Genomic DNA, 27,152 nt, shown 5'->3' with positions numbered 1-27,152 from the left:
GTTTTGATTTGCACAAGGTTTTGTAGTCTCTTTGTCCTGTTGCTTCTCAGCCGTAGCATTTGCCTTTTCGAAGGCTGGTCCCTATGTGACTTTTAGTTTGGGTGAAAGGGAGCAAAGGAAGCTTACTCTCTCATTAGCTAGGCTGTGACAGTAAAGAAATAGTCAATTCTTTCCAAGTTGGAATTTTCTGAATGCATTTTTCTAGAACAGCATTCTTGTAAGTGGTTTTTAGATACTGTACTAATAATGAGATACCATGGATGGTTTTGTGGACTGGTCTGAAAATCCCATCACCATTTATAACATTTGAAAGGAGAAACGTATTTGGAGTTCTAAAGAAATATAGTAGTATTTTTTTAAATTAGTTACTGCTTAGATTTTATTATCCTGTACATTTATAGCGTCTTCAGGGGGTGATTTTGTTTTTGCCCATTTAGAAAGATGTTAGCAGTTATTTCTCTTGTCTCATCTGCATTTTGCTCTAGCAGTCTTCCCTTCCCTTTCAGATATATGATCACTGTTTATAGTGGCTTGGGAAAATTAAATGATCTAACTCATGAGATTTTTTTTTTTTTGTCTAAATGCCCTGTTTATTTGGCAGACAATGTTCAGAAATGTACAGACACAATTTATAGGCTGAGAAATCTCTGTGGAGTTGTTACTTCACAACTACACTTCACAAAAGCAGTAATGACAGCTTCTCGGCACATTAACCAGTCATTTTTTGTTTGAAGTGAACACAGAGAGAATGGATTATAAGGCCTATTTCTCTAACTCAGCATCAACTTCTTTTGCTCTAATCTTTAAGAACAAGTGGAGCCTTCACTTGATCAGCCACCTCCTTGCTGCTCAGCACCTCAACAATGGCAAGAATAAACTCAAATCAGGTCCCAGGACCTCGGCTTGTAAGAATCAGGCCGTCCTTTTCCACACAATTCTGAATGGCTGTAATGACTTCCATTCATCATTTTGTTTTTAGCAAGTGGGTATGTTGTAACTTTGCTTTCAAAACCTATTTGATGAGCCAACAGAGCAGTAGGACCTGCACAGATGGCAGCTATGAGGCCCTTCCTCTTTTCTTGTTCCTTCAGTGTCTCTTTCACAGCAGCAGACTCAGATAAATTCTGTGCACCCAGACTACCTAGTGGAGAACCACCACATTATATGGTCCTTGTTTTTTTTTGCACCTTCAAGACTGGCATCAGGACAAATGACAACATCATGGCTACACTGTACGGGGTCTTTTCCAGCCAGACCTGCAATGGTGACCTTAATCCCAATGTGTCTCATGACATCTACAGGGATGACTGTCTCCATTTCCTCTGCTCCCTTAGCCAGGATGACCAGAGTTCTTTTTGAAGTTCCAGAAATATTTTTAGGTCATATTTTTTAAAGACCCAAACCTGATTGAAAGGGACCACATGCCCAGAAGTATTTCTAAATTCAGCCAATATCCAACTTTGAATAAGATTTCAAAGATGTTTTCTGGTGAATGAAATAGGCATATCTTAGTACAAGGATTATACTTTTAATTTTGTTTCCTCAGACTCTTTTTGAACAGTCATTGTTTCTAGACCTCACCTTGGCTATTTTGGGTTATTAAATAAATGATTTTAGGTAAATAAGCATTAGTATATTATGAAATATTAGCCATATCTGTTGTTAAAATGATGTTCATTTTGTTAGATTGGTACTCATTTCATAGATATATAAAAATATCTTTAGCTGCAAGGTATATTTACCTTAGTGCTTTTGTCTATCGAGACTATTTATGAAGTATCGCCACCAATTAAATTTGAAATTCTTTCTAACCTTTTCTTTTTTTTAATCCTATGAATTGATTAGGCTGAGTCAAACAATTATTAAACTCTCACTTGGTTGTGATTTTTCACTGTTATATTACGAACTATATAATTTTATTAATAAAATGTTTAACATCAAATTTAATTATATTTCTCTCTCTTCCAGGTAAAGAGTAGAGTTTATCAAGGTAAAATTTTAGAATTATTTTATCTATGGAAGTGTTTCCTCTGTATTGGTGTTTGTCATGAGTTTTATATAAGCTAGAAGTAGATATAATGACTTCTTATGTCTGATTGACTTATTAGCTCCCGAAAGTTTTAGTTTTCCTGAGTTGCTAGGTTGGATGATGGAGTAGATGGTGGTGATACCAATGGAGAGGAGATGAGGATTAGTTAATTGTGGGACTAGAGAGAAGATGAGTAGTTTAATTTGGGGCAGCCTGACTTTAAATGTTGAGGCAATGCAGATTTATTACAGGTGAACAACGTTCCTGTGCTAATGATTTAATCAATACATGAAACATTTATTAAACTAGATAATTTGAGGAATAGAAATATCAATCAATATATTTGCATTTTCATTCTGTTTCTTTTTGTAAATAACATGTATTTGAAGGGATCCCATTTTCTGAGAAGAAATGTGCTTCATGCAGAAAGGAACATCAAGCTATAATGTTTTACTATATTTCCCATTTTTGAAATATATTTAAACTAGAATCTCATTTAAATAGCCATTCTATTATAAGAATATTTTTCTTAAATTTTAATAATATTTTTATATCCTTATTGCTGTTAACTACAGATTGCTCTTTAAGTCATAAAACTTTTGAAAAGAAGTAATTTTTCCTCATAGTGCCAAATAACATGTCTTTGCTGCTAATACATTGGGTAACAATTTTATTTAGTGACGTATTGATTTTTGCCCCCTTTTTAGTCACTGAACAGCAAATTTCTGACAAGGTGAAAAACATCACAAGAGAAAATAGAGAACTTGTTCAAAAGTTGTCAGAGTATGAACAGAAGGTATAATGATTTTTTAAGTTTTGTTCCCCATTGTTCCCGCTTGAATTATTTCTGCCTGTTTTACAGTTACTATAAATTTAGTTATTATAGTATTGTTAAATCATATTTTCTTATTATTTGCTACCAACCATTCAGATCTTAAGCAGTCATCATATGTGTAAAGCACTGCTTCATTCTGGAAGGGGTCACTTATTTGGAATTAAGTTTTGGTAGAACTATAATTTATATTTTTGAATTCTGAATGCTTTATTTTATATAGATCAAGGAATCGAAGAAACATATTCAAGAAACCAAGAAACAAAATATGATTCTTCGTAATGAAGCGATTAAATATAAGGTAAAATTCCCTTCTTGGGATTACATTCTGAAAACAGAAGTAAAAGTAATGAGTAATTATTACCAATCTTAATATCTTTTTTTGTAGGATAAAATCAAGACACTTGAAAAAACTAGTAAAATTCTGGATGACACAGCTAAAAGTCTTCGTGTTATGTTAGAACATGAGAGAGAACATACTGTCAGGAATCAGGACTTGGTAAGAGTTTTGCTGCTAAGTGTTACTGTAGTGTAACACTTTTAAATATTTTGTATACTGCATGAGCTGAACACGATATTTTCCATGCTGTTATCTAAAGTAAGAGTGGGAGTCAGAGAAGTTGAACCTACTTCTGTCCATTTTTGAGGAATTTTAAGGACTAATATAATTTAAAGTGGTTTTATGGAATTATTTTTGTCCTCAGCTCTGTGTAATTTTCATATTACTTGGTTCTGTCCTCTGAAACATGTAGAGCAACCAAGAAACTGTAACTCTGATAACTGTAACAGTCCTTACATTTGGTTCTGTAAGTTCTTTTTCAATAAAATTTTTACTTTAGTTTTAGAATTACATGAAAGTTGCAAAGACAGTAGAGAGGCTTCCTCTATGTCATACACCCAGTTGAGCTTGACCACCTAGCAAAGGTAGTCTTGCCAAGTTTTTCTGTTATGAAATTACTCTTTTTCCACCTTTTATATACTGGACTCTTTGGAAGGAAGTTACCCACAGTCCAAGAGGGGAGAGTTATGCCCCACCTCCTTGAAGAGCCAGTATCTTCATAAATTGTTTGGAATTTCTTCTGTATGTGAAATTTATCTTATCTCCCTCAAATCCTGCCATTTTTAATTCAGGCAAGAGAATTTTTAAAGTGTTCTTGGGTTTGTTTCTTTGTTTGTTTGTTTTCTCTGCCATTAGAAAAAAATTACTGATTTGAATTGGTTTACTTGAAAGTTTGTTCATTTTCTTTGCTTTCACCTTTCTGTCTGGTCATCTAGTACATTATCTCTTAACCAGGAAGGTTGTGGATGTCATGAAATATTTGTGCACTCAATTATGGTTCCTCTTTAAGTTCTTGATTTTTCCCCTATGCCAAAATTGGTTCACATGCTTTTACATGAAACATACAGGATGGCAGGGGGATATGTTTTGTTATTGTTTCTTCTTTTTGGCACATATTCTGATGTTTCTACCAAAATTCTAATATATGTTTTGTGTTCTGTTTCCACATGGCAGATATTAGAAAACAGGAAATCTATAGAGAAGTTAAACAATGTTATCTCCATGAACGCTTCAGAATTTTCAGAGGTAAAGCTGACTACAATTCCTACGGAATAGTTATACTATGTTTTAGTTTTGTTGAGGAGCAAAAATGTGATGTGTGCTAAAATATACAGAAAATGAAAACTACATTATTTCTGGTTGGGAAATTGTAACGTGCTTGTCCTTTCGAATTAATTCACTGATAGGAATGTTTTCACATTAGGTTCAAATTGCTCTTAAAGAAGATAAGCTTAGTGAAGAGAAGATGAAGTCTGAATGCCACCGGGTTCAAGAAGAAAATGCTAGGCTTAAGAAGAAGAAAGAGCAGGTAAAAAAAAAATAATGGATGTCTAAGGTCATGTAATCTAGACAACCAAATACCATTACCTCATGAATATTTTTTCTCAGATTGGTTTTTAAGGTAATGAAATGAGCATGCAGAATTCTGTACCTGGATATGCAAAGTTAAAACTCTGCTTCCAGAACTGAGTGCATGTCTACATTCTTATCTGTTCCAGAGCTCCTGTTCTTCTGTACAATTTATGATCAGAGTGTTTAGACTTTGTCTTATCAAACATTAACCAACTACTAACTTGAGTAACTTCAAAGGTTTAATAGATTGGCTTTTTAGACCAAAGAAGTAGGTATTTTTTAACCCTTCTTCGAGTAATTAACTGCTTCACTGGCCAAGGGAAGGTTACATAATCAAGAGTCTGGACTTGGGAGACGATAGGACATGCTCTTCCATTCCTACTGGAAGTGAGTTATTTGAATTGGCCCCAATTTTCTGAAGGATACAGTGAACTGGATCAACTTCCTTGACAGATCTGGTGTTCATGCTATAGCTCTGAATGTTAAGACCACTCTCCACTTTCCTTTAGCAAGGGTTTTAACCCATAGTCACAGGTCAGGGAGGGGCTTAGTTTCTTACTTCCCAGTCTCATTCACATAGTTCTCATGTCTTCAGTGCAAAAGCCCTAACCTGTGGGAATTCACATGTTTGACCTTTCAGTTGCAGCAGGAAATCAGAGACTGGAGTAAATCACATGATGAACTCAGTGAGCAAATCCAATCCTTTAAGAAGTCTCAGAAAGATTTACAAGTAGCTCTTACTCACAAAGATGATAATATTAATGTAAGTTCATTCTCATGAATACATGCTTAATTCTCATGAATTCTCATGAAATTTGCTGGATTAAAATTGAGAGGCTCTTATGGATCCCCTTTTGCTTCTTTTCTAGGCTTTGACTGATTGCATTACACAGTTGAATCAGTTAGAGTATGAGTCTGAATCTGAGAGTCAAAATAAAGGAGGAAAGGAGTCAGATGAATTAGCAAATGGAGAGGTGGGAGGTAAGATCAGTCTCAGGAAGTTGGACCCATTGTTGCCTTCCTGTCTTTAATTTAGTACACTGATGCTGCTTCTCCGCTGGCAGAATTTCCTCTTAAGCTTTACAGTCATAGAAAGATATCATTCGATTTCTATATATGTCTGTCTGCATTGGGCAGAGGTGGTCTGCTGGGTTGTGATATAGCAATTGGAATGCAAAGAACAGTGAACTTTTTTTTCCATCCCATTGAGAACTAGTTGACATGCATTAGAACGGTACGGGTCATGTTTTATACCTCTAAGTATTGAACACATGCAATAGGAGAAACCTGTTTCTCAGCTTCACAGAGATGACATATGGTTTTAATACTCGTCTCTGTAGCTGTGCGGTTTTAAGCCTTACAACCAGTTTTAAGAGTACTGAGGTGGTTGGAGCTATAAACTAACTTCGGCTGTGACAGTGGAGGCTACAGGGTAGCAGTGTTTGCTGATGAAGAAAATGTTTCTAAACACAGTTTCCCAAGTTGGCTATTGCTTGCATTAGTGGTTGTTTTAAAGCACACCTGATAACAGAATCTGGGGGAGAACAGAGGAGTGACTCTTTCTAAAATAAGACACTTACCCAAGCAGAGATCTGAGAGAGAAGACAGAGCTTCGTCTCAGATATTTCTTCTTGCTCAAAAACAGCATGGATAACATTTTTATTGTACATACTAGGAATTTACTTTTTAAATTATATTTCTAATTCTCTTAAAAGTCAATTAGTCTCCTTAGTTCTGTTGGTTAATTTGCTTTTTTCTTTTAGTATTTGAACACGATAATTTTGTAGTTTTGAGGAAGTCAAGAAAATATATACTTAAAAAAGCAAGGGAAGAAAAAGCAATTAAAACCTTCTGTTTTATAGGTAACCAAAATGGGAAAATGAAAACTCGAATTAAGCAGATGATGGGCATCTCTCAGGTATAATCCTTTTTATAGAGTCCCATAAGTGCTTGTGAATACTAACGATGACTCACTTTTAAGAATACTTCTCTCTTCTGCACTTTTTAGACACAAACTACAATATCAGTCGTTGAAGAAGATCTAAAACTCTTACAATTTAAGCTAAGAGCCTCCATGTCCACAAAATGGAACCTGCAAGGTAGGTTGCTTCTTCAAAAGAAAGCACCACATATTGGAAAGATACAAAATATCATTGGGAAGATGAGGAATGGCTTATTGCTTTGCCCTTCTCATTCCTGTCGGCACCACCTTCTCAACCACGTTCTGAAGTCCTTGTGCACACACATAGAGCTCAACTGTTTTATCCTTTACAGATGGAATAAAGCAATTAGAAAAGGACTGCAGTTCACTGCAGTCTGCCAAAGCTGGACTGGAGGATGAATGTAAAACGCTGAGGCAGAAAGTGGAGATTTTGAGTGAAATATACCAGCAGAATGAGATGGCTCTGCAAAAGTAAGATTTTCATTGTTAGTTGTTAACACAATTGTCATGACTAAATACGTATACTAATGCAGATAATTTTATCTTAAAGATTATTTATGGTTTTTTCCATCTTTGATGGGTATGTGTTGTCTTTACTTCTTTGCATTTTTTTCCCCAGAACTTGCATTTTTCTTTCTGTTCTGACCAGCCATCAGGAATTGTTGACTGTAATTCATGTGAGGGGAGTGGTTTACTGGTAGCAGCAGCTGCTGCTGCACACGTGCTTCTATTCTGCAGATGCACACCCTGTCTGTAGTCCACCACTTACTCCATTGGCCTTTCTTTGTGGTCATTTATGTAATTCGGATTAGTCTTACATTTGTTTTACTAGTGCTTGATATAGTCTTTTCAAATTCCAGGTGATTTTTACGACATGTTTTTTAGTAGAATAAGAACTTCAAAAGGAATATATAGTTACTGAAAGTATAGGACTTAATAAAATCAAATATTCAGACTAATCATGATGTAATTATGGTAAGGATGTTAGGAGTTTTGAATACAGAAATATCTGTTTGGTGTGTATATTTAGGAATTAATCTTTTGAAATATACATCTCAAATTTGGAGCTAAGTATCTCTCAAAAGATGTATTTTTGTAGTCAATTTTGAGGTTTTTCTCCACAAAAATATTTGAATTCCTAAAAATAGCTTGTCTGTGGCATTGCTATTTGTGTTTACTCTTACACTTTACTCAGTCTGGGAGAAGGCCTGTATTGCTGAATAAAGGTAACTTCTTAAAAAGTGCTTGTACTGCCTGATGCCATTAAACACTGAAAGCACACCGTTAACTTTTTCTAATTCTGCACTCATCAAGCAACCAATTTAGATTTCCGAATTTTGTTCAGGCAAGATCTAACAACTGGGCCCACTTGAGAGAAACATTCCTCTTTTTATTACCTTTTCTAAGAATAAGCATGTCTCTGCCCTAATAGTAGGGTGAATCATGTAAGTGACCGTTTTTCTTCAGGACTCGGGCACTGTGGCTCTATTTTATTCAGCTCCTCCAGCCTCCTTTCAGTCACCATGTCTGGTCTGTATTCTACTGTCCTCTCTCAAAGCCACTATGTTAGTTCAGGCACATGTCATCTTTTCTGCCAGTCCCCTAACTAATCACCTGTCTTCAGTCTCCCTTTCTTATGCAACTTCCTCCACACTCTGATCAATTTTCTTGAAGCTCCAAGAGTGAATATCCTAAAATACAAGTGGGTCCATTTCATTATGTGCCTAAACTCTGTCAAGGATACGCCATTCTCTTCAGTATCCATGTTGGACTCCTCAGCAGGTATAGAGGTTGCTCCCCTTACATGGCCCCGAGCTGCCTCTCCAGGTCCATTTCCTGTAGCTCCTTCGGATGCTTCCTGACCTACAGCCACACACAGTACAGTCCCTTCATACCACTCCACGCCTCCTGGTCATCATGTGTGTGGTTTTGTCCGTAGCAAAACTGTATTCTAACTCTATTTCCACCTGCCAATCTCCTGCTTACTCAAATGTTTATGCTCCTTAAAATCTTTTCTGGAGGGAGTGGTGGCATAAATAGCCATAGACACTGGGTGAGTACTCATTTTTTTCTTATAATGTAACTGCTAAATATGTGTCTAACTTTAAATCTACATATTGGTATTTGCTTTCCGTTTGTTGGTTTGTACTGTGTTTCTTTTCTTCTTCCTCTTGAATTGTTTGAACATTTTAAATTATTCTCTTCCCTTGTTTAAGCTTGGTAGTTAGTTACAGGTCATCTTGCTCATCTTGTAATGACATTTTGGTCAATGATGCACCACATGTATGATGGTAGGCCCACAGATTATAGATGTGTAGTAGGCTATAGCATTTAGGTTTGTGTACGTACACAGTCTGGTGTTTACACAGTGATGAAATCACTTAGCAATGCATTTATCAGAATGTATCCCCATTAACTGACACGTGACCATAGCTTAAAAGACCACAAAATTATATCCCAGACTTATCAAAAAGTCTGACATAAATTAATAGATTTACCTCTTTCTGGGCTTTATTTCCTTCCCGACTTAGGTGCTTTTGTGCTAGTGTATATTAATATTCTGTATACCTCAAACTCCACAAGACTTTTTATTGTCTTTCACAGTGCTGTCCTGCAGTGTTCATTCAATTTACACACATATTTATTGTCCCTGTAGTTCTTTATTCACCTACATCTTTGGTCTTACATTTGGGATCACTTTCATTCTACTGGAACATCCTTTAGTAACAGATTCGATGAGTTTACCTTTGTATCAGATGTCTTTATTTTGATTCCATTTTAAAATATCTTTCTGCTGCCTCTAGAATTTTTCAGTTATTGAATTTCAGCACTTTAAAGATAACCAATTGCTTATTTTCTGGTTTTAAAGTTTCCCTGAGGAATCTGTTATCATTCTTATTTCCCCTCTTTCAAATGTTTCACCCCTGTCCTAGCACCTTCAGTCATACTTCTTTTTGGTTTTCAGCAGTTTTATGGGGAGGTGCCCAAGAGTGGGGTTTTCATTTTTCCCCTTTCTCTGTCTCTCTTTTCCATTTATGCTGCTTGGATGATGAACACCTCTTGAATTTGGAGGTATTTTTTTTTTCTGTATTAATTTTGCCTCAGTTTGTCTTCTCCTGAGATACCAATTAAACATGTCAGGCTTTGTAAAAATTATTTCCTCTATCTCCTGCATTCTCAATTTGCTTCATTCTGGATGTTTTCTTTAGACCTGTCTTCCAATGTACTAAAATATCACTTCAGTTATGAAACCTGCTGCTAAAGTCAGTCATTGAGTTCTTAATTTCAATTACTATTATTCATTTTATAATTTCTAATCCACTGCTGAAATTCTTGATCTTCATTTTCACTTCCTTGAATATGTAAGGCACAATAATTTAAAAAATCTGTGTAAAACTAATTCCATTATGAGAAGCCGTTGAGTCCATTTCTCTTGTATTTTAGATTTTGATCACATTGTCTTGTCTTGTGGAGTGCCTGCCCAGTTTAGATTGAGTGACAATTATGATAATGATAAAGGAAATTTGAGGCCTAGGAGGGTGTGATCTTCCCACCGGAAATATTTGAGGTTATTTCTAGCAAGTCATCATCAAATAATCCAGTCAGCAGTTAAGGTCATTCAGAAATGTCATAGTTTCTTCAAAGGACAGTGTATTACCAGTTTAATATTCCACATATCCAGCACTCTCTACTCTCAGCTCAAAGCCCAGGGCTTTTAATAGAGTTCCTCCATCTCCAGCAGCCCAGAACTCCACCTCTTTTTTATTTGAACCAGAGACCTGTTGGAAGCTTTGTTCAGCCTCCTTATCTCTCTGCACTGTCTTCAATGTGTGGATGAACCTAGGGGAAGAGTGGCTTAAAATGCCAGTCTTACTTGTAATTCTGAGATTCTTTTTCCTACAGGATCTTGGCCATACACATGTATCTTTCATGCCTTATCAGCTCTCTGATGCCTTCAAGCACATTCTTTCTATTTTTGTCAAGATTTTCTCATTGTTCTCAGACTAACTCATCCACTATTGGAAGCAAAATTCTCTCTGGTCTTTCTTCAAGTCTCAGTTTTTTCACATTTCTTACTAAACCAGAGTTAGGGAGGGATTGTTCAGTTCTTATATATATCTTTTACATATTAAACTGTGAGCTCCTTTTTTTTAATGTGGGTATAGTACTTCACCCATACTTTTATCTTAGCACCTTACAAGGTGACTGCTGTATTATAGCCACATGTAAAATATTTCCTAAAGTACTGAATGAGCAGTTATAAAAAAATACGTAAACCTTTTTCTTTGGTGTTAGGAAACTTTTTTTACTATAGCTCTTCTAATTTTGCTTCTGATTCATAGAAAGTTAAGTTTCAATTTAAGTATCATGAATCAGAACTATGGGTAAAGAAGTACAAGGGTTACTATAAAAGGGCATTTTTAAATCATTAAATGTTGCTCCCTTTACAATCTATGTTATACTAGATTGAAATCATGAACTTGAAGGTTATTAGGTTGAAACCAGTTTCTAGTAGATATCACCCTGACCATTTGGATTTTTTTTCTGTTCAATAAACATTGCCAATACTCAGATTGGCCTCTTTCCTTAATCATGATTCCATCGAAGTAGGTAGTAGGAGTTCCACACCTGACATGTGAAAATGTTCTCCCGTTAATTGCACAGTTACATGACATGTTCCAAGGGCTCTTTCGCTGACTACCTTTATCATGTCTTGGTTTCAGAAACAGTTCATCCATAACAAAATAAGAAAAGTAACTAGTGGTCTTTCCATGGTAGAAGGAAGAGAAGTAATTCTCCCTTGCTTATCCCAAATAAGCTTAGCTATGCTCGGTTGATTCAGCTGGGTCTCCACACTGAAGTAACGTGAGCTTTCTTCATGTCCAGCACAAGAGATTGCCCACTGTGTTTTTACATCTGTTTCGTTCATTATTGAGCAGAGAATTATGAGTTAGAAAATGCAGGTGATTCTCAAACAGGCCATAGTTTGATTTTTATCCCTAAATGGCAGGTTTGAATTCCTTCTTAGACTCTGTATGTCTGTGTATTTTTGGGAGTAGGATGGGAAGTGACATTTGAATAGAGATTTCAGCTAGACTGCTGGGAAGAAAGAGAAACACTTTCACTTGACAACCCATTTTATCTTAGGAAATTGAGTGAAGAAGTGTATGAGCGGAAAGAAAGAGAGCAGCAGCTGTCAACTGCAGATGAGAAGGTGGTTTTGGCCGCAGAGGAAGTAAAAACTTACAAGTGAGTTCAGCTTCTAAAGGTGGTGTCAATGGCTAATGAAACTAGTGTTAGTTTTTTTATAACCATCTTTACATTTTGTAGAAGAAAATAATTGAACAGAAGCATAAATATCAGTGGGCATGAATACCTTCAGTTCTCACAAGAGAAAAAGTAAATTTTATACCCAGTGCTGGCAAGACTGTATGTAAGGGAACTTGGTTAATGCAAACAGTTTGGGGGAGAGGGGAGTATATATTGCAGTGATTCTTTAAGAGACCAATTTGTTATAGGATGTATCAAAAGCCTTTAAAGTTACTGTGCCATTTGATAGATGCAGTAGTCATAATTTTCGGAAGTTTTCTGATAATGGGGGTAAAAAAGCTTTACCAAGGAAGATATTAAAAGGATTATTTGGGAACATATTGAAGAACATATAAGGAAACTATAATTTATCAACTCATAATCTCCATCGACTCAGAATTTCTAGCCATTAAATAATAAGGAAATTATGTAGCATTAGCTTTCAACATTCTTGTACTCTATTTATATAACCATGTAAATATGTTTTTATATGTATGGATGAATTCTTTTAGGGTACAGTTGTTAAGAGTATTGGGAATGTGGCCAGGTTGTTTGAATTTTTATCCAGTTGTGCTTTAACTGGTAAAAACAAGTGTAATTCTTAGGCGCAGAATTGAAGAAATGGAGGAAGAACTGCAGAAATCAGAGCGCTCATTTAAAGATCAGGTAATAATTATACTGCCCTACAGTTGCAGAATTTTTTGGTATTGAGTACAGACTGTTCTAATGGCTATTATAATGAGTTCCAAAACATATTTTTTGATGTATCTTTTCAGATTGCTGCTCAGGAAAAAAAAGTGCATGCTAACTGGGTAAGCTTTTCTTTCTTTCCTTTACTTTGTGTGTAATCTACCACAACTGAATTTAAATATATTTTCTCCAACAGATAAGAATTCACAATGCAGAAAGGGCTTTAGCTGAAGAGAAAAGGGAAGCCGCTGACCTGAGATACAAGTCAGTGATTTTGATATCTCTATTTTCAATGCAGTTTAATTTTTTAAAGGCTGAACTATGTGGTCTCTAATAAGGAATTGATTTCTATTTCATATTTAAGTCCATGCTTTCTCTATATTCAAGATTATTGGAAATAACTCAGAAGGTGGCACTGCTGAAAGAAGAGCCTGTGACTGTAAAACCAATGCCAGGAAGACCAAACACACAAAACCCTCCACGGAGAGGTGGGAAACATTTCGTAAAAAGCAGCATTCTGTTTTTTGGTGTAAAGAGTATATAAATTACTTTTTATTTTGTGTGTAATAGTTATGATGCCCTAGAAATAATTCCAAGAACTTACCGAAGAAAATTAAGGTCTTAAAGTGGTAACAAGACGCTGTCTTCTTCAGGTCCTTTGAGCCACAACGGCTCATTTGGCCCATCCCCTGTGAGTGGTGGACAATGCTCCCCTCCACTGGCAGCACAGCCACCCGGGAGGCCTCTCTCCGATACTCTCAACCCAAGAGATATGCCTAGAAGAGAATTTGATGAGCATTCACATGTGACCTTGAAATAAACTTTTCAAGAGTGCTCTTTCCCTCTTATTCAAGATTTCTAATGCAAATAACATTTTAGAATTTTGGGTCGATCCAGTAGACAGAAGCAAATTTCTTCATTTGTGTTGGTGGATAGTCTACTGAAGATCTACTTTAGAACAGAAAGCATTTATTTATTATTTCTGTGGAGGTCCTTTTCTTGTTTTTGGTTTCTTTTAACTTTTTACTGGGAAGTATCACCCTACATCTTTAAATTTGAGGTTCCTCTCCTGAATATTATAAAACTAGCCTTAAAACTTTATAGTTTATGCAGTATATATACTTCTGTATATCACCACTATAATCTGAAATACTATAAGTTTGTTTTAAAAATCCTAAATATGTCTATAATGCTAGGTAAAATATTGAAGTCCGATTATGTAGTGAAACAAATCAGCCTATAGAATTTATATCAAGCTTAAATGAATTACAGGACCAGTGCTACTAATGTGCAGGGTTTATTGCTGTTATTTCAATCTACAACAGTTCTTATTTTAATTCTTTAAGCCCGTGCATAAATTACAAGTGATTTCCCTTAATTGTATTGGGAGTCCCGTTTCTAATGCCGCTTTTTAGCTAGAGTTGAACCCAGGTCTGTCCACAATTGATTTATTTCTTCTGAAAAAATACATTCAAGGGCTCAGTTATCTCTTTCTCAAGGGTCAGTGGACAGGCCTCTGTCTCATCCTCAATGGTCTTCTGAGGTGTCTGGGAAAACCTCTGCCTCTGGAAAGAGACCTAAGTGTGTTCAAAGAGTCTAAAGTCATGGTGGAAGGTGAGTGGAGGATTTTTTTCACAGTGTACAAGTCAAAATCAGTCTAAATAAATACTCTGGCCTTTCACAGACCCAGGATCTGGTGCAGCTGCCATGATGAACAGCAACTCAAGAAGCTCTTCCCCTTCTAAGGTGATGGACGGGGACAAGGTAAATGCTGCAGCTGTTGTGAATTACAATTAGGTATTTCAGGAACATTCAGCTTTTCCTACAGCACTCTCTCTTTGCCTCATCTCCTCTTTGAGTGTTCGATTGTTTTTTTTTTTTTAAATCAAACTGTTCCCCAAGAGCCTGAAGGCCCTTCAGTTCCCAGCATTACTTCATTGGCTGAGCATCTAGGAGCAGTAAGTACATAGAGTTCGAGGACTGGACTGAGCTTGTACTTGGTGTATTTCTGGAAAGGATATGAGGAGTACTAGTGTACTTGGCTTTAAATTGCACTGCAGTACTGATCTCACTCTTGTCCTTGATTTGGGAATGTTGCTGAAATCTGACTAGTTGGTTGGCTGTTTTTTTCTCCTCTTGCCTGTTTTGGTTAGACAATTAACCTGTTCAGAGCATCTGCTATAATTGTAATTACTCTTAAAAATGTGAAAAGTCATCATTTCAACTATATTGTGTGATTCAGTGTTGAATGCTCTTAGGGAAAGTAAATTCATTTTAAGTTGCAAGACCCATAGTTCTTATATTTTCATTTGGAAGACTGCTATTTAAAAATTTCTCCACTTGTACACTAACCAAAGCCCACTATGTTTTTTGGGGTTTTTTTAAAAAGATGACCGGTAAGGGGATCTTAACACTTTACTTGTTGTTGTCAGCACCATGCTCTCCAAGTGAGCTAACCGGCCATCCCTACATAGGGATCCGAACCCATGGCCTTGGTGTTATCAGCACCACACTCTCCTAATTGAACCACAGGCTGGCCCTGGGAAAGCCTACTTTGAATGATCTGAAATTACAGATTGATAACAGAAGAACCTTTGCTGCAAGTGAAATAGTAGTGAAAATCTGTAATTACCTGTTGATTCCATTCCCAGCAATGGCTTTAAATTATGTTCACATAACTGTATTCTCTTGTTACTTCTGTTGCTGTTATAACTGGTAAGTCTTCTGATCATACCTCATAGGGCTTCTCTATGTTGAAATCAAAGTAAGTTTAAATATTTAGAGTTTTCAAGCCAGTTTAACATAGGAAATGATTAGTCAGTATCTTATAATATATAGAATTTCTAATGAATGAAGGTAAATATTAGAGCTGTGTCTGCCTAATTGTATATATAACATTGTTTCTGTTGGAAGATACTTCTGAGTTCCAGGGCAGGACTCCAGGAACACATATCTCTTGAGAGATCTCTTTATTGAAGGGAAGCTTGGGTTAGACCCAAAAGCCCTTTGAGGTGGAAGACTTTAGAGAGAGTAGAGACCCCTTTGTTAGAGATGAGAAGCAGAGGTGGAAAGAGCAAGGGCTTGGAGGCAAACCTGGTATTGAATTGTAGCTTGGCCTCTTCCATGCTGGGGGACCTTCAGCAAATTATCTAAAACTCTGTTCTCCCACAATGAAAATAAGATGTTCATACTTAGAGATTTAGAGATCTGAGAATTCAAGATATACAAAAGCCCTTCTGAAAGTACTCTGACTAGTAGCTATTAGGACATGTGTAGAGAATGGAATTTTTATTCCTTTTTATTCTCTGCATTCTTAATATGAAAATAAAGAGCTATTGTGGTGAATGGAGAGAGTGACTGCCTTAGAGGGACATCACAGTGTGTGTGGTGTGGCTTCTTCATTAATCAGGAGTCATCTCCACTGATAACCTTTGACAGTCCTCCAGGTTTTCCCTTCCATTCGCAGACACAAACAGTAATATGCTTACAGTGAGACCGTTCACTCCTGTGGCATCCCTATAACCTCTCTAAGCTGTCATTGAGAACAAACAGGGGAGGGACAGAATTTTGTTGCACTGATTCTGTTCTTTGGACAGGTGTCTGACATCTGCTTCTTTGGGTTTTACCTTTTACTGGTGTTGGTGCTTTTGTCTGTCAAACCGAAGTATTTTCAAAACTTGAATTGCTTCTATTCTGCAGGTTAATATGGCTCCTAAAGGCCCCCCACCTCCTTTTCCGGGGGTGCCACCCATGAGCTCCCTCGTTGGAGGCCCCATCCCACCACCCATTCGATATGGACCACCTCCTCTCCTCTGCGGGCCTTTCTGGCCTCGGCCATTTCCTCCACCATTCGGTATGATGATTTCAATAGTAGTAACTGACTTGTAAAGCATATTCATCTTTTCTCTCTGTTCCTCGCTAAAACAGTTGCTATTGCAGGGCTTTGCAATACAAGGATAAAGCTGACTGTGTAGATTTTAATTTTGGCTCAAGTTCTTAGGACACATGGAGTGCTACACAGTCTCCCTGTACTAAGATGGCAGTAACTATCTCTTCTAGACAAGAAAAGGAGCTCTTGATGGACAGATATATTATTTCTGCAGCTGTTTATTAAACACTCATGGCTATGTACCAGGCTCTGCAATGGATAGAAAGGTGGTTAAGACACATCCCTGAACTCAAGGTGTCCTGTTGGTCACAGAAACATAGATTCTACAACATAAAGCTTGTGATCACCCATAACAGAAGCATAAGAAATGGGTCACAGAACACAAAAGAAGGAAAGGTTAAAGCCTCACTCCTCACTTGGGAATAGATGAGGAGTTTTGAAAGAGAAGGTAGGATGTAATAGCTATCCTGTGAATGTTGCTGATTTTAATTGGATGAAGCTAGAATGTCTTCTCCAGGAGAGCAAGCACCTTGAATTTGATGGTGTACGTTAGTTCTATGCTGAGCTATTGCATGAATTTTTACAGTAGTACACAATGGGGTTTCATTTCTCTAAATTTCTTTGTTGCAGGGAAGACCTATTTCATAATCTGTCACTTTTGGTATGGTATTATGGTATGTCCAAGTACAAATTGAGCTCTTATGAGAAAAAGAAGGCAAGACTGTATAGTGGAAAGAATGCAGGTGTGGAGCTAGGTACAGCCATGTTTAAATCCTGCCCATGCTCTTTCGTGGCTGGCCGGCCAAAGGCATGTAACTTAAAAATGCTGAGTCTCATTTTGCCTCATCTATAAAACCGGGATGCCACCACTTGACGTTCTAGGGTTGTGAGAAATTAGAGAATATGTTAATGTACATGGAATCATCTTAATTTAGATATGTTCGTAGGTATCTTTACATGACTGAATGTTTGTTTTCCAGGTCCTGGTATGCGTCCACCACTAGACTGAAGAGAATATGCACCAGGCGTTCCACCTGGAAGATGGGACCTGCCTTTTGACCCTTGGGGATTTGGACCAGGACATACACCATTTAGACCTTTTGGCTCTCTTGGCCCGAGAGAGTACTTTATTCCTGGTAGCCGATTACCACCCCCAACCCATGGCCCCCAGGATTACCCACCACCCCCTGCTGCAAGAGACTTACTACCTTCAGGCTCGAGAGAGGAGCCTTTACCTGCCTCTCAAAGCAGCATTTAAGAACATGTATTTCCATTATCTTGTTTTTAGTATGCACCAGATAAATACATAACAATGGTGTTTATAAGACTGTTATGCTAAAAATGTTTAGTAAAAGATCAGTAAACTTTATCTCCCCTCTTGCTGAAGTTCTCTGTAGTAATAGTTAATAAAGATTTGTTTTATTAATATTTCCCAAGTGTCTGTTTCACTTGATTATCATGATACTTGTGACATTTGGGGAACATGTAAATCAAACTCTTCAGAACTAAAGATGGTGACTTGGCAGCACACTCCCTGTTGCTTACTGCTAAGGATTCAACCTATAAGTCACCTGTGAATTCCCTCTGGCAGGTCCAAAACACAACACAGGGATGGGGCCGAGCAACCTCACCAGCCACATGAATCATTCCTTCCCTGGGGTAGAGAGAATGAAGCGAAGCCAGGAGTACTACTTGGGTGGGAAAGTGGACTCCAGCCTCCTGGCCCCCACTGCCTGAGAGTAGTCATCACTCGAGGTTGACACAGGAGCCCCTCTAGACCCAAAATGAACTTGGAGTTATGTCTGTCAGTAGCATGGTAAGAGTTTGCTCTTGTGCCACTTAGTTAGAGACACATTAATCTTTTTCTTCCCTTACAGGAGACAGATTTTGTTTGTTTTGATGGCAGAAGAGACGATTTTGAGAATTATAATGTAGAAGAACTTTTAGGGTTTTTGGAATTATACAATTCTGCAACTGGAGTTTCTGAGAAAGCTCTAGAAAAAACTTCTCTACATGTGCATGTGGAAAACACTCCTGAAGTATCTAAGGAAAATGAACCTGAACCTAAACCAGAAGAAGCTGACTCAGGGGAAAACAAGTGTGTTTCTAGAAAACACTAATGATCTCAAGGAATGGTTTATAGCTGAGGAGAAACATGCAAACAGTCAAATGGGAGATGCTAAGGGAGAGTAGTCTTTGTTTCAACTTCTTGAAGAAATGCTGCAAGATCAATTAAATTTAAACAAAGTGAAAACAACAAAACCAGCAATAGCTCTCAGATTTCCAGTGAACAGGAGAAGATTGATGTTTATAAACTTTTGCAAAAGGACATGACTCTGGAGTTGAAAACCACATTTGGCTCAACTGCTGATGCACTTGTATCTGACGATGAGACAAGCAGACTTTTTACTTGTTTAGAAGATAATTTTGATGAGGAATTAGATGCTGAGTATTACACATTTGAAAAAGAAGAGGAGAATAAAGAAAACTTTGATGAGCTACCATTACTAACCTTTACAAGTGAAGAAGATATGAAAACTCCAATGACGTCTGGAGTTGAGAAATATTCAACAGAGAAAGAGCAGAATTCAAATGGAGAGGATAAGGTTGAGATAACTTTGCCTCCTGCCATCAAAAAGGGTGATAAAACTATACTAACAACTTGGGGGATACTATATTCTCTATTGTCACGGGAGGTGAAGAGAAAACAGGTGTGATGGATTTAGAGTCCTTCTTCAGAGGAAGAAAAGGAAGGTGATGATTCATTCATCCCGAATATCAAACAGGAGACACCAAGATCAGCCATAGAGTATACTGACACTGAAAATGTAGAAGACAGTCTTTTGATTGTAGAAGTCCCTGAAAGAAATAATGGGAAGACCCAGAAGTGGACACAGAATTTTCACATTAGAGGCAAAAGGAGGGAAGTTCAAGAACCTGAGAGGGGCCTGGTACAAAGTGAGAGTGAATTACACGGTGAGAGGCAGGAGGAGATGGCTGTGCACAGCTCTACTCCAGACAGTAACCCTGACTCTTTATTAGCTGCTGAAAAGCATAAAGACACATTAAAATCCACCTCTGGTGACAGAGAAAATGACCAGAAAGGAGCAGCTATTCATGTCTCAGAAGGCACACTCCACGGAGAAAAGCCTGGGGAGCAGATTTTGGAAGATGGCTCAGAGAGTGGATCTGTACATAACGCTGCAGGGAATCAAATGAGTGAAGGAAAGATTAAATGGGAATCCTTGGACATTGTGCCACTTTTGGGAGATAGTCCACATAATGCATCCAGAGACAGTGTGGCAGAAGTGAATGTTTTGGTAAGTGAACCGGAACCACACATGCCTTCAATGGAGCATCAACATGAGGAATTTAAAGAGCAAGTATTTCATAAAACTCAAAATCAGCCTAGATTCTCCTCTTCAAATAAAATCGGTTTGCTGAGAGAACAAAAATCAGAGGCTCCCTCTCTGGGAAGAAGTCTTTCCGAGCAACGAGGAAGAGCTGTGGCCGCTGCAGGCAGCGAGCGAGTGAGTGAGAAGATGAGGCCACTGCGGCAGAGGACAGCGAGGACTCCTCCGGCACGCGGGAGGCAGACCAGACTGACAGCACACGAGGGCCAGGTTCCCATGCGGAAAATCCAGAAGCAGCAGAGGATGACTATCCCCCTGAAGAGCTACTGGAAAATGAAAATGCTGTCACTGCAAAACAGTCTAGAGAGAAGAGCCCTGGGACTCAAGACAGGCAGGCAGACGTAAATGTGCAAGTCACCGAAAGAGCAATTTTAGGAACCATTAATCCTGAGCTGGAAACTGAAGAAAACAAACAAGAAACCAGTATGATTTGGGATACTAAAAGAAAAAGGTGAACCCATGGCCGAAGGAGTAGACACAATAGGCAGGGACCCAGGCGGTATCGTGGTGGGAAAAGAAGAGAGCCCTCTGCTAGATAAGAAAGCACAGAATCCATCTGACATAACTGATTTCCCGAACAAGGAGAAAACTAGGACTCCAGAGCAAGGCAAAGCATTTCAGAATAGAGATGATCTGAAGAAAGACAACCCACAGGAACCCCTCGGGGTTGCAGAGAATCCTGGGGGAGAACTCTTAAAAGAGGACCACGAGGATATAGAGAAATTCATGGACACAGAATACCAGGGGTCTGTTTCTGAAGAACTTGAAGATGACCTGTCCCACTGGACGCCACATACACCTGTAGATGTACACATACATCAGCACAGTGACCATAGGGAGGACTTGCGTATAATAAGCAGCTTCTTTAAAAGAAGAGCAGTGCTTGCAGTGGTTCCAGAAGTACTTCGATGTCCGTGAGCTGGAAGCCATACTACAAGAAATGTCATTAAAGCTGAAGTCAGCACAGTGGGAGAGCCTGCCCGACAATGTAGAAAAAGTCCTAGATAAAGTCTTCCGTGCTTCTGACTCGCAAATTCTGAACGTAGCAGAGAACATGCTCGATACATGTGTGTCCAAGAACGGTGATGTGGGAATGAAGGGAGATAATATATTTGAAGAGGCTGCGGTGCTAGATGACATTCAAGACCTGATCTATTTTGTCAGGTACCAGCACTCTACAGTGGACGAGACTGCCCCACTGGTAATGGCACCACCCCTAGAGGAGGGCTGGTGCAGACCCATGGAAGGTAAAGTACCTGCCTGTGGCCTCGTAGAGCAGGCCTGGAGAAGAAGGTGGGGAAAGGGGTCGCTGAAGTGCCTCATACCTTCTCCATAAAGCTCTGTTCACATATCCAGGGTGCGTGAAGGACAGAGACAACACAAGGGACCACATGTTCCTTCCTGCCATCTTTTGTTTAGGCTGGAGTATGGAGAAGAATTCCTTACTTTTCCTGGACAGTTGAGACTGATTAACATTTCAATATGAAACTTTATAGAAAGCTAAAGAGAAAGACATAAATAAGAAAATGATATACGAGTTGCACTTGTTAACGAAGTACAGATATCATGTAAAATTCTGAAAGGGCTTTACTGAGTACAATTTCTTATTCGAGTTACCTGCACTCTAACTGATCCTTGCCTGTGTTCCTGCATTTCCCCCAAAGTTCGTCTTTTGTGGATGTCATGTTCTTTTGTGCCTCTTGGCAGCAGTCACTTTCTCCAGTTAAACTAGGGCTCCTGCATCCGATTAATCAAGGGTGGAACCAGTATGAGGAGCCCCTAACACAGCCCTTGACACATAGAAGTCATTCAGTAAGTATTTGCTGAATTGATCCCAAGCCAGTATCCTGATATAAACTTTCTGATTCCTGGTTCCATGCACTGTTCTTTGTATCCAGGATTTTCAAATGGAGGTATTTGAACTGAAGATATAAGTTAGAGTAACAGGAGGACATAAAGCCTCAGAATAACATATTTCCCCAGGATGCCAGTTATTCCTGAGAATTAGGGGAGGAAAACGTTTTTGCATTTAATCAAAGCAGATATATTTGGGGTGGGAATAAAAAATTCAAATGAGTTTTCAGGGTAAATTGTGAGGCGGCAAAGAAATTTGTCTTTGCCATGGATCACATTGCAGCATGCCTTGAGTGTCTTAGGGAAAGGGATGGGTGTACTCTTTTGGCTCCTTGAGATACTTTGAGAATATTTGAAAGACACTTCAGCCACCTGCTTCGTGTGGAATGCCTTCCTCTGTACTAGCTCTGTGAGACAAGCGTGACTGTGCATGTGCATGAAATTCTGTATTACTCTTTATAGAAGAGGCATTTCACACTTTTGCTCTTGATTGAAGTTCCCTTCTACACATTTCTTTGTGTGCATATATGTTGGTTTTCCAAGGGGAGTTAAATTATTGAAGTCCCTACTATAAATCTATTTATTTATGTAATACTAGGGAATACAGGCTTCTTTGTAAGTTGTATTATGTAGATTAGTCATCCTTGAAGTGGAATAAAAGAAACTGAAACTCCTATTTCCCGCCCAGCTGGGCTCCATGTGATGGCCCTGCATGGTGGGCGTGCAGGAGAGAATGCTGAGATGGGGGTGGGCTTGAGGTGCAGATTGGCTGCACAGGTGGTGTCAAGCTGTGCTAGCCTGGTGCACTCTCCTCTTCCCTCCCTGTAGAGAAGCAACCACCACGTGAAGATCTCCCACAAGAGAGTAAGGAAGACCTTAGTATGCAGGGAACTGCAGCGCTCAGCAACTTGGATCAGCCAACAACTGATGACACATGAGCCTCAGAGGTATCACAGAAGCCAGATACTGAGAACAACTTAGACCCAGGTAAAACGTGCTCATTTTTCTCCACAAAGTAGAGGCACGTCATAGAGAAAATCTTCTAGGAGATTTGTAGTCAAAGGTGGGAAATAGAGGGGAAGATAATGCAGATACATAAGAGGTGTGTGTGTGTGTGTTTTTTTTTTAAGAGATCCCAGAGCTAATTGAGAGAAAGGCAGGAGTTTAAAAATATGGTGTGAGGAAAGTCAAGACAGACTGGTTGGGCTCCCTCACCTCGTACCTGGCTGACCACAAGAGCATGTCTGTTGTAAATACGTTAACTGCACATGTGCGCCAAAGTGTTCCTTGGCTCTCTGACTCGCACCCATGTGTTAATTGGCTATCTGACTCTAGTATAAAAGACAATGGCTCTGATCCATGAGGGGCTGAGCTCGCATCTGAATAAAGCATGTCATCCTTGCCAATGGCTCCCAGGATCTTTCCAATTACCTAGCTCATGACCTGCATATGAGGGGTCTGTGCCCTGTCTGCACAGGATGGGTTTGAAGGATCTGTGACTCAGTCTAGCAGGTGGAAATAAAAAATAGGAGAGGCCAGGGGCCATAACTAACCTACAAACCAATGTTTGGCTATCACTAACCTGTGTAGATCATTTTAATCTAAAGTATTATTCTTAAAAGGACTTATACTCTCAAATAGTAGTTTTCAACCAAAACAATAGCATCAGAAACTCTGGTGATGGGAACCAGCAGTCTGTGTCTAACAAGCCCTTCAGCAAGTTCTTGCCTGATGCTAGTTAGAGTTTGAGAACCACTGCTCTAAACCTCAAGAATTCTGTGGTTTTTTTCCCACCTTAACCCCCTTTTCCATAAATAGGATACAATGTAGTACAGTTCTTTTTCTGATTTGCTACCTAGACATGGTAAAACCAAAAAAAAAAAAAAAAAAAACAGGACAAACTTTAAAATACAGGGAAGGGTCCAGGTATCTGTATACTATGTGCTCATAGGAAGTAGTCAGAACTTTGCAGCATGTGACAGTCCGTTGTAGGCTGTCATTTGTCATTGCAGCACACAGTAAACTTCCAGTGGGAGATGAGAAAGTTTAAAATATTTTTTTAAAAACTCAATAATGGTATCAACAGCTTTCTAATGCTTGCATAGCTCACATTTAACCAGTGAATCAGAGAACAGCTGATTGTGTTATTTTGTCTGTCCAGTACGGGGGCATGATGACATTGTTACTGTTTTTTGTGTTTTTAGAGTTTCTGATCTCTGAGCACAGGTGCAGCATTACCCAGTGACACTGCAGGGCTGGGAAGCACTGGGCTGACACCTGCCCACCCCTGGCACACACACAAAGTATAGGAGGTCACAGCAGGGAAAGGAATAAAGCTAATTTGCAAAGGAATGACATCACAGAGGCCCCCCCATGTTCCAGAGGACATTGCATTCATATATAATACTCTCTACTTCTAAACTTGTTTAACTCAAAATGTTCTGCTGCTGAAGATGAGCTATGCACATTAAGACTTGTTACTCTCTTGCTCCGAAACTTTCAGGATTACGCAAAGTTCTGCTTCCAGAGTTAACAAATACTTTGCCCTATCTTTTATGTCCCACCACAAAATAACATCATTAACCTTCACAGGCAAGTCTTCCTAAATGCGTCTCTGTGCATTGCAGGCACTGAGGTGCTGACTTGATTGGGAAAACTTCACCAGAGGTTTCATAGATCCATAGTGGGTGGAACCTTCAGGTTGGGAGGGACCTTAGAGGCAACTAGTCCTACCCCTCACTAATTGATCAGCATTTTGGACTCCTAGCTGTTTGTAAGACATGCCCCAGGCTCATATAACACATACTGAATCCCACGCCCCCACCGCCTCCTCACGTGGAGATACTTTCAGGTGTAAGTATCTACCACTTCCTCAGAGGCCTGAGGCAGTTCTCTGCCCTGTAAGCGATTCCCTTTGGTCTCTCTTGGTATTTACCCTCTTCTCTTTATGGAGCTGCCATTCATTCACAGAGAGGATACTTACTGCACACCTGCCGGGTGCCAGACCCTGTGGTGAGCACGAGTGCATTCTGCCTACATCTGCAAGCCAGGACGCACTCTTTTTCACTCCTCGTTTTTCTGAAGTTTTTACTAATTTGCTTCACCAGCACTAAACAAATGTTTGTTGAATGTGACTGTCTATATGGAGAAAGCTTAAAATTCTTGTTTTTCTCAATTCCCATGAGTAAATACTCCTATTGTTCCCATAGTGGTTGTGTTGCCAGGGAGGTGATGGGGGACTGGTGGGTGTAGGGTGGGTTGGAGATTGTAAAGCTACACAACTATGCCAGTTGTTGGGTTAAGGCAATAGCTACACTAATTGTATGGCTAGGCATTTCCTAATTAAAGCAAAAACATTTCATTATTTTAGTTATACTAAGTTTCCATTTTGTATTGTCAAGGCTAGGGCTCAGACCATTCAAACCCATTGTACAGACTGGATCATAGACCCCTCACATGCAGGTCCATGCTAGGTAATTGGGAAAGATGCCAGGAGCCATTGGCAGATGACACGAGCTCAGTCCTCAGCAGTAGCAGTAGCAGCTTACAGCAGCAGCGGCGGTCGCCTCTCAGGGCATCCCAGGGGCACTGGCAGCAACAGCCTCCAGCAGCAGTAGCGGCCTCCCCCTGGCCCCGCAGGGGCATTCCGGGTTGGGGGCCCCCCCCGTGGATCAGAGCCTCTTGTCCTTTATACTTATGTCCATAACCCAGGACACCTGGATGCACATATGCAATTACATTGGACAATAACCAAGGAATACCTGGGTGCACGTGCATATTTACATCAAATGCTCAGCAAGATTCTGAACATTTGAGGGGCCCTGAACATTTTCCTATATTTTCCCAACGGAGATATGTTCATTTTATAATTAAAGGGTACGAAGGCTCCAATGGGGATTCTAAAGATTTTTCCTCTGTGCAATTGTCTTTAGGAGAAACACTTACTCAAGGCACAGTGTCTAATACTTACTGCATACTCAGTAAATATTTAAACTGAAGAGAATCCTTATTCTAAAGTGTAAAATAAAATACTTGTTTTCCCCTCAATTTAGGGGAAAAACAATAGAAGGCACTAACAATAGAAGGCACTCCTGTCACTGCTGTTGATGCAAGAAAGCAACTAGAGACAAATGCTGAAGAGCCAGCAAGTGTTAATCCTTTGAAAAACACAATTCTTTCACTATTTTCATACATGGATTTATTTAACTAAGAGAGCAAGTTTGATACATACAGTTTCTTATAAACACAGTAGAATGTTGATTATTACAGTTTTTAAGTTGATTTTGAGCATGAGCTGAAGACCTTAAAATATCTTTATGAAAATGCTACTGATCCTTTGAAGATAGCCCCTGAAATGAGCCATAGGTGTATGGCTTTGATGGGTTCCTAGTTCAGCACAAGAGGAGGATTTGCTGCTTGCCAGGGCTGGGCACACGTGTAAGAAATGGTTCTTCCCCTCAGGGATCTTTCAGTCTAGCTGGGAGATAAAGACAATCACTTGAAACATAATATGATACAGGCAGAAAGAAGTATTTACCTGAAGGTAGAACAGTATATTGAATAAATTGGATCATTGTGGTGGGACGATGCTGAGACAGGCTTGAAGCAGAGTCAAATGGGAGTTTGACATGTAGTTTGTGGTTGAATAGAAGGGCTGGGGGAGGGAGACGGGGGCAGCATTCAGCCAGACAGGAAATTACATGTTCAGAGAAATGGAGGCCTGAAGACGAGGTTACTTGATGAAGCCAGGGGAACGTGGGTGGTTGGTGGTGGTAGTGTGTGGGACCAGAGGGGGATGGTCTGTGAAGGGAGGCAGGGTGAGTCATGTGTGCCGTGAAGAGTGGCATTAGGCCACTCATTTTAAGTGGGAAAGGGATTGGTCAGATGTGTTTCTTAGAAATAGTCATTTTGGCAGAATGTTTATTCAGATTGATCTTTCTGAAGAGAGTCATGACCCAAATGAGGCATTTAATCTGTTTAGAAGTTTATCTAAGCTTTTTAGGATTTAGCTCCCCCTTGTGGTATTTGCGGAAATTGGACATTTCTTTAGAAAATTATGGAAATGTACAAGCTTTCAGAAGTTGAAGGCTAGGGCCGGCCCGTGGCTCACTCGGGAGAGTGTGGTGCTGAGAAGTTGAAGGCTAAGTTGCCTTTAGGGCTGTGGAGAAAGTATCCTTTTCAACAAATGTACAGTATTTTCCTCTAGGTTTTATTATTGCAAGATATGTATAGGGAAGAGGGTTTTTGTTTTTTGTAGTTGCTGTTATCGTTCTATAAAATG

The 27,152-nt window shown here is 39.1% G+C and overlaps 2 pseudogenes; both read right to left on the bottom strand.

Annotated features, from left to right (window-relative positions):
* Positions 1–796: 796 nt before the first annotated feature.
* LOC134391255 (Parkinson disease protein 7 homolog) lies at positions 797–1,353 on the bottom strand (annotated as a pseudogene).
* A 14,047-nt stretch (positions 1,354–15,400) lies between these two features.
* Positions 15,401–27,152, bottom strand: part of LOC134390526 (ski oncogene-like) — a 64,423-nt pseudogene continuing 52,671 nt past the window's right edge.

Source organism: Cynocephalus volans, chromosome 11 (assembly GCF_027409185.1).
Source record: "Cynocephalus volans isolate mCynVol1 chromosome 11, mCynVol1.pri, whole genome shotgun sequence".
Lineage (NCBI taxonomy): Eukaryota > Metazoa > Chordata > Mammalia > Dermoptera > Cynocephalidae > Cynocephalus > Cynocephalus volans.
This window is presented reverse-complemented; position numbering and strand designations above follow the sequence as displayed.